This window comes from Oryx dammah, unplaced genomic scaffold (genome assembly GCF_014754425.2).
Source record: "Oryx dammah isolate SB20612 unplaced genomic scaffold, SCBI_Odam_1.1 HiC_scaffold_11, whole genome shotgun sequence".
Lineage (NCBI taxonomy): Eukaryota > Metazoa > Chordata > Mammalia > Artiodactyla > Bovidae > Oryx > Oryx dammah.
In genome coordinates this window covers 41,553,658-41,562,860 of record NW_024070195.1, presented here as the reverse complement: position 1 = coordinate 41,562,860, position 9,203 = coordinate 41,553,658, and the positions used below count along the sequence as shown (strand labels likewise).

Genomic DNA, 9,203 nt, shown 5'->3' with positions numbered 1-9,203 from the left:
GCTGCAACACGTCTGGCTATCCGAAATCTGGTAATTATTTATGTAAACACAGCATCCTGCCTTTGTGGATTATAATTGGACTTGAACGGCAAAAAGCGGGGACTTACACAGTTGGGATGGTGCTGAAACCCTCCTTTTGAAAACACTTACCTGAGCCTTTGAAATCTTCCCTGTGGTTCATGGAGAGCTTTAGCCAGACACCACCACCACCACTCCCTCCCCCATATATATATATATTTTTGGCTTCTTCCTTCAGCAGGCCTGGGCAAATGTATTCCCAAATATTAACAGGTTTTGTAGTTCCTCTCAGAGAATGGGGTAAAGACACCTCAACCATCTCGGCTGGACCCAAACTGAGAGGACATGAGCCCTGGGGTGGAGGCCTCCACAGATCTCCTCATTGTGTGTTGGAACATGAATTTTATACCCCTACTAAGAATAAACAGGATTAGGAATTTAATGCTGTTTGGAAAAGAGGAGAGGTGGCTGGTGAAAGAGAAAGGTCTTTGCTTTTTATTCATGCTGCGAGTTCCCCAGGAACCTTCGCTGTACATACACACAGGAGAGCCAGGAGGATTAGGGGGAAAGAAAATGAGCTGATTGAACAGATGGTTCAGCAAGCACTCCCAGGAGGCCCCTGGGGTGGATGAATCTGCATCTTTAAATAACATTAATTTCTGAAAGGCCCAAATTGTTTCCTAAATTGCTGCACTGAACCCTTAGCTTTCATCTATTTTTATGGCACCTCTCCTGGTGGAAGGCAGGGGCTGCTGCTTTCTGACAAGCCAGCTTTGGAGAAATTCCTCATCATCAGTGCAGCCAGTGAGGAATCAGTTTCATGAAAGAGAAAGAAATCTTTAAGAATCAAGGTGCTTTGAAAAACAGATTTTGGCAGAAGCAACCCCCCCACCCCCACCCCAAGTAATCCAAACAAACCACCCAGTTCTAAAGCCAGCTGAGACCCTCATTTCCTCAGTAGCCTGAGGCAAACCAATTAACCTCAGTTTCCCCATCTGTAAAATGGGCTTAATAATGCTTACCTGCTGCAGGAGGGCTGTGAGGTTTTAATAGGGTAATGGTTGTAGAGCCCTTTGATGTAGTAAGTTTTATTAACTTCCAAGGGATTCCCTGAGGTCAGAAAAAGCAGTTAAAACCAAGAGAGAAGAAAAGCACTGAAAGGCAAAGCTCAGCAAAGCATTTCACCTTCAGCTCTAATTTCAGAAGCCCAGAGTCCGCCGCTCCAGCGTGAGTGGGAAGCAGTGTCCTGGGCTGGGGGAGTGTGACTGGCATTTGGGAAGGGAGAGACTTAATACTGTCTCAGAAGGTAAACAAATAGCCTTGCTTGATCAAACCAATACCATTCTTTGGCCCCACAAGGTTCTTTTCTAATAGCAAGTCTCCAGTAAGGGAATTATTTTGGTGTTAATCCAAGGTCCTTGGAATTGAATTTAGAAACCCCTAGTTTCTGGCTTCCTGCTTCCCAACAATTAAATAAAGAGAGAACTCAAGATCTGGCCTCCAGCCAGGGTTCCAGACCAGAGAGAGGGCGGTGAAGAGCATCGGCCAAGGGTCAGAGAACAGGGGCTTTTTGAGCTCCATCACTCACAGCTAGGTGCGCCGTCCTAGGTGGCTGGACCAGCTTAGTCTCCTACTTCATAAAAATGATTTTAATCAGACAACCTTGCCTGAAGGGCCCAAATAATTAAGATTTGGAATGTGAAAGTGCATTAAAGTTATAAAGCATGCTCAAAGTGTTAGCTACTATAATTCAGGACAAACCTCTACATTTCCCTCAGTAACTTTTAAAAAATCTCAGTAATTTGGATAATTGTACCCCAAGTCAACTCATTCAGTGTAAGAAACCCCATCCTCCTCTCTAAGTTTTGATTTGCCCCCACGGGCTGAGTGCCCACTAACTAGTCAAGGTGATTGGGCATCAGTGATATGGACACAGCCCACAGGGTGACCAGCTGGCCCGGTGTGCCTGGGACTGTCCCAGGTTCAGCACTGGAACTCTTGCCCCCAGCCCTGGGCAAACCAGGATGGTCAGTCATCCGACTGGAAACTCGGGCTGGTTAGAAAGTGCTGGTTACCAGTTCCTGACAATTGATTCACTATAGCGTGCTAACCAGGCTATTGACTCATCAGGGAGGCCTGGCATGCTGCAGTCCATGGGGTCGCAAAGAGTTGGACACGACTGGGCGGCTGAACAACAACACCATGGTATCATGGAAAACGAGGCACAGCCATGCGGGGCAGAAGCGCCCTGGGATCTTACCACCCAGCTCTGCTACCATCGACCTCAGATCAGAACTATGGCCTCAGTTTCCTCACCTGTAAAGGGAGGGGACATGATGCAATTCCTTCTCACCTTTTCCTCCAGGAAAAAAGGACACAGACACCTGCCCACAAACTAGCCCAGCCCCACAGGGGATGCTGTGTGGTTTTCAACAAGAGAGGCAGGCGGTGGGGATGGGCCAGGGGCCCATGTCCACTTCTGCTGTGGCTTTCAGCTCCTGATGTTCACTAGGAGTCCTTTAATCCCCTTTCTCTGAGCAGCAAGCACGTGGCTGGGAATGTGGTGGCCCTAAACTAACAGCTGAGAGCTCTACATAGCTCTTTAGGTCACTTTAGCACATTATACCCCTGAGATTCAAAGTTTCTCCAAGTTCGCGTTAAGATTCAAGTTTGGCGAAATGGAGCCCTGAGTCCAAAAACGAAAACAATCTAAAAGACCAGGGCTGTTTCCCTTATCCCGGTTTACTGAGCGACACCTTTCCTTGCTGTGGTTTCTATAATGGTATTTTATTTTACAATATAAAGGTAAAGAAAAATACTCTCCGCTAACAGAGTAAAACCACATTAATTATACATAGGTTTTATCTTTGTTGCGTAGATTCTCCAGCCAAACCACTGCTTGGATTCCCCCTTTGTCTGACCCAGGTAGACAGGCGAGAGGATCAGAGCTGGGATTTTTCCGGTTGGGGGCACCTTGCAGGGGTCAGCCAATTCTTTTAAAGTGCCCTTAACAGGAGCCTATGTTAATGAAAGCAGTTTTCTCATGACAGATCAGAACCTGGCCTTTATAGCATTAAAAAAAATTTTTTTTTACATTGAGAAGAAACGGTGAACAATGATTGAATCAAAGCTGCCCTCAGCAGCCTCCCCCCACTCCACCCCATCTGAGAACAGCCCTGTTTCAATTTCACCACTGAGTTCAGCCTGCCTGCTCCAGACGTCCAGACCTCGCACTCTATAAATCGTCTCTGCCCTTGCCCTGGAGTTGCTGACTATATGTATTTTTGGGCCCAGCATTAATTCCCTCATCCTTGGCTGGTGACATTAAGATTTGTAACTGATAGAATGTGTTTTTAATGTATTTCCTGCAGGTTACTATTAAAGAAATCTAATTCTTCTGAACTTGCAAAAGGTTCTGCTTCCATTAAAAAAAAAAAAAAAAAAAAGGCATTACGGGAAGAATTTCCCTGCAGCCTTCGGAAGAACGGGGCAGCTAGCAGGGTCTGGGGCTCCGGAATTCTCTGCTTAGCTCTGCCACTCATTCTTCCTCCTCCCGCCCAGTCTGTACTCCTCTCCGGGCCTTCGTTTTCCTGGGTATGAAGTGAGGATAAATATTTGTCCATGAGATGAGGGTGTTGTAAGGATTAATTGGTTGGTGCTTCGGGAAATCTTTGAAGATGAAAGACGCTCTCTGCAGATGCTAAGTAAACTCGTAATGTGTCTGGTTTTAATGAGCCAGGTGAAGCCAGAGGGGATGGCTGGAGATTAACTGTGCCTAGTCCAGAGCTGGTCTGCTCAGGCTGGGCTGAAAACAGGGTGGAGCTCCCTGCTGGCTTCCTGGCTCCTGGCACAGGGCCTGGCACATTGATGTCTATAAATACATGCAAAAGCAACTCAATTGGGATTTAACCCAGATTCTCATGTCACAGAGAGCCGGGCCCCAGACTTCACAAAGCATGCTTACTGCCTGTCTTTCTAGCACATGGCTTGGGCAGTTACTTAACCTTTCCAAATCTCAGTTCCTCATCTGCCCACGGGGATATGAGAGTCCCCCTTCTCACAGGATGGTGGTGAGGATTTATCATAAACATAGCCAGCAGCAATGGAGCACTGGCTACATGTCAGCCAGGCTCTGAGCACTTTATACTCTTGAGCTTACTGAATTTGCACACCAACTCATGAGGGAGGAGCTACTGTTATCATCCCCACTCTACAGGTGACAAAACTGGGGCACAGAGGGCTTACTCAGTAGCTTATGTGAGGCCCAAGTTCCAAACATGGGCTAAAGCATTGATCATGAAGTGAAATACTGCATGTTACCCTTAGCAGAGCGCTAGACACATGGTAAGTCCACAACCAACAAGTTGAGGAGCTCTCAGACTCTGCCTAATTTGCCAGACCAGCAGAGAGCTCCATGGGTTTGTGACTCAGCCAGGTCCTGGGAATGTAGGAGCCAGGAAGGAGGGGCTCAGAGTAGATGACCCTGCTGGGGGCCCAGGGCTATGGGAAGATGCTAGGTATGTGCACCCAGTCAACCTGCAGGTTTGGTAAGGTGTGTGTCTGAGCCTGCTCAGGGTGATCACATCTGGGACCCATGAGACTCTGTCAAAAGTATTTCATACCAAATCCTGGTACGTCAAAGGCAGCCTGAGCTATGAGCTTCGAATGCTAAAATGTAGGACCCCCTGGGATTGTGCTGGTGCTTAAGGAGGAGGTACCTTGGAAGGTGTGGGCTGGATTGCAGCTAGTCCCAGCAATAATAAAGCAAAGAATCAGAATGAAGCAAAATAAAATTCTGGCCCAAGCAGTCTGAGTCCATGTAAAGAGTCAGAAGAGAAAACCAAGGCCCAAGTAAGAAATGATTTCACACCTCCAGCACGTGACATCATAGCCTGGGCTCTGACATAGTAAGAGAAGCAGCTAAGACGTGGCCTGGGGAAGACTCGGTGGAACAGAAATATCTTCAGCAACTGCTCCTGGTGATGGAAAGATGGAAATGGAATTTTATTTAAACATTATGTTGTTTTGAAAAGTCTGACTAATGTGAAAGTCCCTATTTAAAAAGGAGTTGACTCTACATTGCAATTGGTTGGTGTTTCCACACCCACATGTTGACTAAGGCCTTGGAAAACAAACTTCCTGGTAGATCCTGATTCAAATCACTTGGGAGCAAACGCTTCAAGGTACAATCCCTGAGCTGTGAGCAGAGGGGCCTGGCCAAGAAAAACCCTGTGTCTGTGTTTATGAAAAGGCAAACAGATCCCAAAGGGAGGCCCACGTTCTAACTGGCATTGGGCACAGGCCCTCCAGGAAAGCACACACAGATTCGAAGGAGGCCCTGGCACAGCTTCTCCAGGACCCCAGTGAGCCCCGTTTCAGAGCCCTCTTTAGACACACAGAATGCGAGAAGAGGGAAAGGGCAGTGTGGAGCCTTCTCCTCCTGAGTGCCCACTAAATGCTGTGTCTGTTCACCGCAGCTTCAGTCCAGCCACGTGAAGCACGTGCACGTGAGCAGCACAGTGGCCGTGTTCTCAGTGTGGAAATGGGCCTGGGCAGGTCAGGCAGGGTGTCCCAGTTTTGCTCCAAACAGTCTCGGTTTATGCAGTTGAACCAGCATAATTAATAATAGCTTTCTCCTCCATTCTCAAAGATGCTTCCATTTGGATAACAAGTCATACATGGACACCCTAGGTTAAATGAATTGCTTCCAAATCACCCAGCTAGTGAGTGGCTGAGTTGGGATTTGAACCTAGGTTTTTCTAAGTTCAAAAAGCAGACACTGGGGGAGTTCCCCCCACTCACCCAATTCACAATAACAAAGACTGTCGGGGCGTTGACTGCAGAGCACAGACAGCCTTTTGGAGCTGCCTGCCTGCACCCGCTCCTCTCGCTCACTCAGGGCCTCCCCGGGCCTGTCTGATGGGCCTCTGGGCAGGAAAGTGCCCAGCAGACAAAACATACACTTTCACCAACAACCCCCCTTGCTACGTTTGTTTTGTCTGCTGAATGCATTTCTCCCGCCTCCTCCCTGATAAAAATGCAAGAGCTGACTTCAAGTTTGGGCCACCAGCCCAGCTCCCGCGTCCTGACCTCCACGGGAGGACTGCCTAGCCCAGCCCACTGGGGCCATCCTCAGCCTGCCTTCCACCGCTCTGTTTCTCCAGCCCTTACCTCTCAGACACAGGGGGGTTTGTGTCATCCCAGGTTCACAGGTAATATCTGTTAATGTTTCAGGACCTCAGAACTGATCCAATCCAAGTTCCTTTGTACCAGCGAGGAAACCAAGGGCCAGAGAAGTCAAGCGACTTGCCTGAAGGCACAGAGCTAAAAACTGAAGTCAAAAGACCGCGTCTCCTCACCCCAAGGTCAGGGTTCTTTCAACCCAGGTTCTTTCTCAGTTTAGCCTGAGGCTGCCTGCTGCAAGGTACTTCCAGTAACACCTGGAGAAATCCTTCACATAATGAGACTTGTTGGACTCCAGAGACCAAGGTGTATCTGCTTGACCCGGCCCCTTCAGTCTTGAACCTGCCAAAACTCAAGTTAGTAGCAGGGTCTTCATTCAACCACCTACTGAATCCACTTGCTTGCCTTCCTGCCTGGTGGTTATACATAAACATCCCCAATATCAAAGAAATCACCACTCCTGACATTGCCTGCTGTCTCCAGACAGCCGGCTGCTGCAAACATCTTGTTTGCATTGAGTGGGACGACCCACTGCAGGGCACGTTTGACGCCCCCTTCTCCCACACATTCTCAAAATAGTTGAAGACTCAACAACTGTTGCTCTTTGGATTGTTTACTCTCATGATGTTGTTTTGGTGGCAAAATAGATGGAGAGACCTAACATTGAAGCCCACCTCTGCCTTTTATTTGCTGTTGACCATGGGCAAGTCACTTAACCACTCTGAACTTCAGTTTGCTCACTGGAAACACAGAGAGATCATGGTAGTATTTACTTCTTTGGGAGCTGTGAGGATCAGATGAGATAATCTGTGTAACTGACGAGGGCCAGTATCCAGCACAGCCAGCACTTATAAATGAAAACAATATTCTTGTTTTTCTCCAACTTCATCCTGTATTTCTCTAAACGCAGCAGCAAGGCTTTTTAGTTCCTTTGGAAGCTACGCCACACGACTTTCATCATCAATTAACACCCATGTGCCCTTTTCACACACAAAACTGCTAACATGTTTTGTCCATGAACTGTCACTCTCACAAATTTGCTTTGTTCCCTCCCTCCAAGCATGAGGCTTGCAGCTCCTCAGATTGTATTTCATCCTATTAGAGGCTGCCTGTCTTTCTGGCCATCAGGACTGTCTCTGGATCTGAGATTTGGAGACTGGAGAAGACGATAACCATGTGAAAACCACAAAGCCTCAACCACGTGAGGCTCCAGCCCCACCCCGTTTTTCTTTCTCCCATCAAGGGTCCATAAAAGCCTGCCCAGCTGCCCAGCGAGGTGACCCCTTCAAGCCTGACCAACCGTGTTGACGTTCTGCTGTGGAGCCGTTGTGCCCCTTCTGAAGTTCAGTGGAGTGAAGTGTAATCTAAGCGAGCTGGGACACGTTTTGATAAAGCAGCTTCCATAACCAGGGGGCCTCCTTTCGGCAAAGCCATTAACATGGGAAGCTGAGCTGGGGCTGAGCTTTTCGTCTGGGTCCACCAGCCCGTCCCCTGGCCTTTGATCACAGGACATTAGGATACTTGCGTGCAAAGCAGTAGTTCAGTTCTGACCTCCTTGTTTTCCAGATGGGGAAACTGAGGCCCAGAGAGGAGAAGCGACTTGCCTGAGGTCACAGAGCTGGTGGAGGGGCAGGATCAGTGCTGGGATCCTTGTCCACACCGGCCAGGCCTTCCTCGGGCTGTACAAAATGGTGGGTGGTCAGTGACAAAACAGAGAGAATGCAGAGGATGATGCGTGTAGGGAAGAATCAGGCTCCCTCCCTGGGGAAGGCTGGCAGACCCTGGCATCTGCACGCCAGCCAGGTGGGCCGAGATTGGAAGGAATCACAGCTGAGCCTGGCGAACACCCACAGCCTCTTCAAAGCACGGTTGCATTGTTGGTCTCATACGCTGGTCTCGTCAGGGTTGGCGTCTTGCTGACAGGCGAAAGGGACCTGCTCAAGGCCGCACAGGGCAGGCGCTGCTGAGGGGACATATTGCCCTGGAAAAGGGCTTTGAAGGTCACTTGGATGATGGACAGGGGCAGCGCTAGGAGACTCAGATCTCACGAGGCGGTTATGAGGATGAAATGGGTGCTTAGAAGAGCGCCGGCCGGTTCGCGCTCACCGAGCTCACCACCAGCATCAGGACACCTGTCACCCCCATCCACCCTCAGGGCTGATTCTCCCAGCGGGGCTGGGTCCCCCTTCCCTCACCCGGAGAGAAAAGGAGGGCTCCTGTGGCGAAGGCTGGACTCGCAGCTGGGCTTCTGGCCCACGCTTCCAAACCCACTGACCGGAGGCTGCCATGGGCGCTCTGAGCAGGTGAGTGGCCCCCACGATGGCGGAAGCCCGGCCGCATGCTCTGAGGGGTCCAGCCTGTCCTCCCGCTCTCCAGCTGCTTCCAGTCCCCCAGCTTTCAGAGCATCTGAGGAAGGGATCCGGTCCTATGCATCCCCACTTCCTGGTCTCTGGGGAGGCTTCTCAGGAGCCAAGGGCTGGAGAAGGGCTCCCCCCAGCCCTCACTGCCAACCACGCTCCCAGAACAGGACAACAGCATGACTCCCACAAAGCTGAGTGAGTCAGGACAGGAGGCAGGGAGACGCGGTCTTTCTTTGCAGCCTCAGACTCTGTGGAGCTCTCGGGCGGCAGATTGTTCCTCCTAATGATGTCTAACTGCTGTTAGAAGGAGCTGGCGTTCCTAGAGACTGATGGGGTGGAGAGCCCAAGATCCTGCTGGAGGCCTCGAGGGACCCGCCCCATAGATGATGCACAAGTGCAGTGTCCATAGTTTACCTTTTTGTATGTTTTCTGTCTGATTTCTTCGACACGGCGGTAGAGAATCCACCTCCCAGTGAAGGGGATGCAAGAAACGCAGGTTCAACGCCTGTGTTGGGAAGATTCCCCTAGAATAGGAAATGGACACCTGCTCCAGTATTCATGCCTGGAAAATTCCATGGACTGAGGAGCCTGGTGGGCTACCATCCAGGGGGTCACAAAGAGTCGGACACGACTGAGCGCACA

General features: G+C 49.8%; 1 long non-coding RNA gene across 1 annotated transcript in view; it reads right to left on the bottom strand.

Annotated features, from left to right (window-relative positions):
• Positions 1 to 236: 236 nt before the first annotated feature.
• LOC120870230 overlaps positions 237 to 9,203 on the bottom strand; it is a 96,526-nt gene continuing 87,559 nt past the window's right edge. Inside the window, exons 4-6 of the long non-coding RNA XR_005722759.1 lie at positions 2,279 to 2,334; positions 1,041 to 1,128; positions 237 to 803 (exon numbers count right to left, since the gene is read on the bottom strand). This is a non-coding gene — a long non-coding RNA (uncharacterized LOC120870230). The remainder of the gene's footprint in view (positions 804 to 1,040; positions 1,129 to 2,278; positions 2,335 to 9,203) is intronic.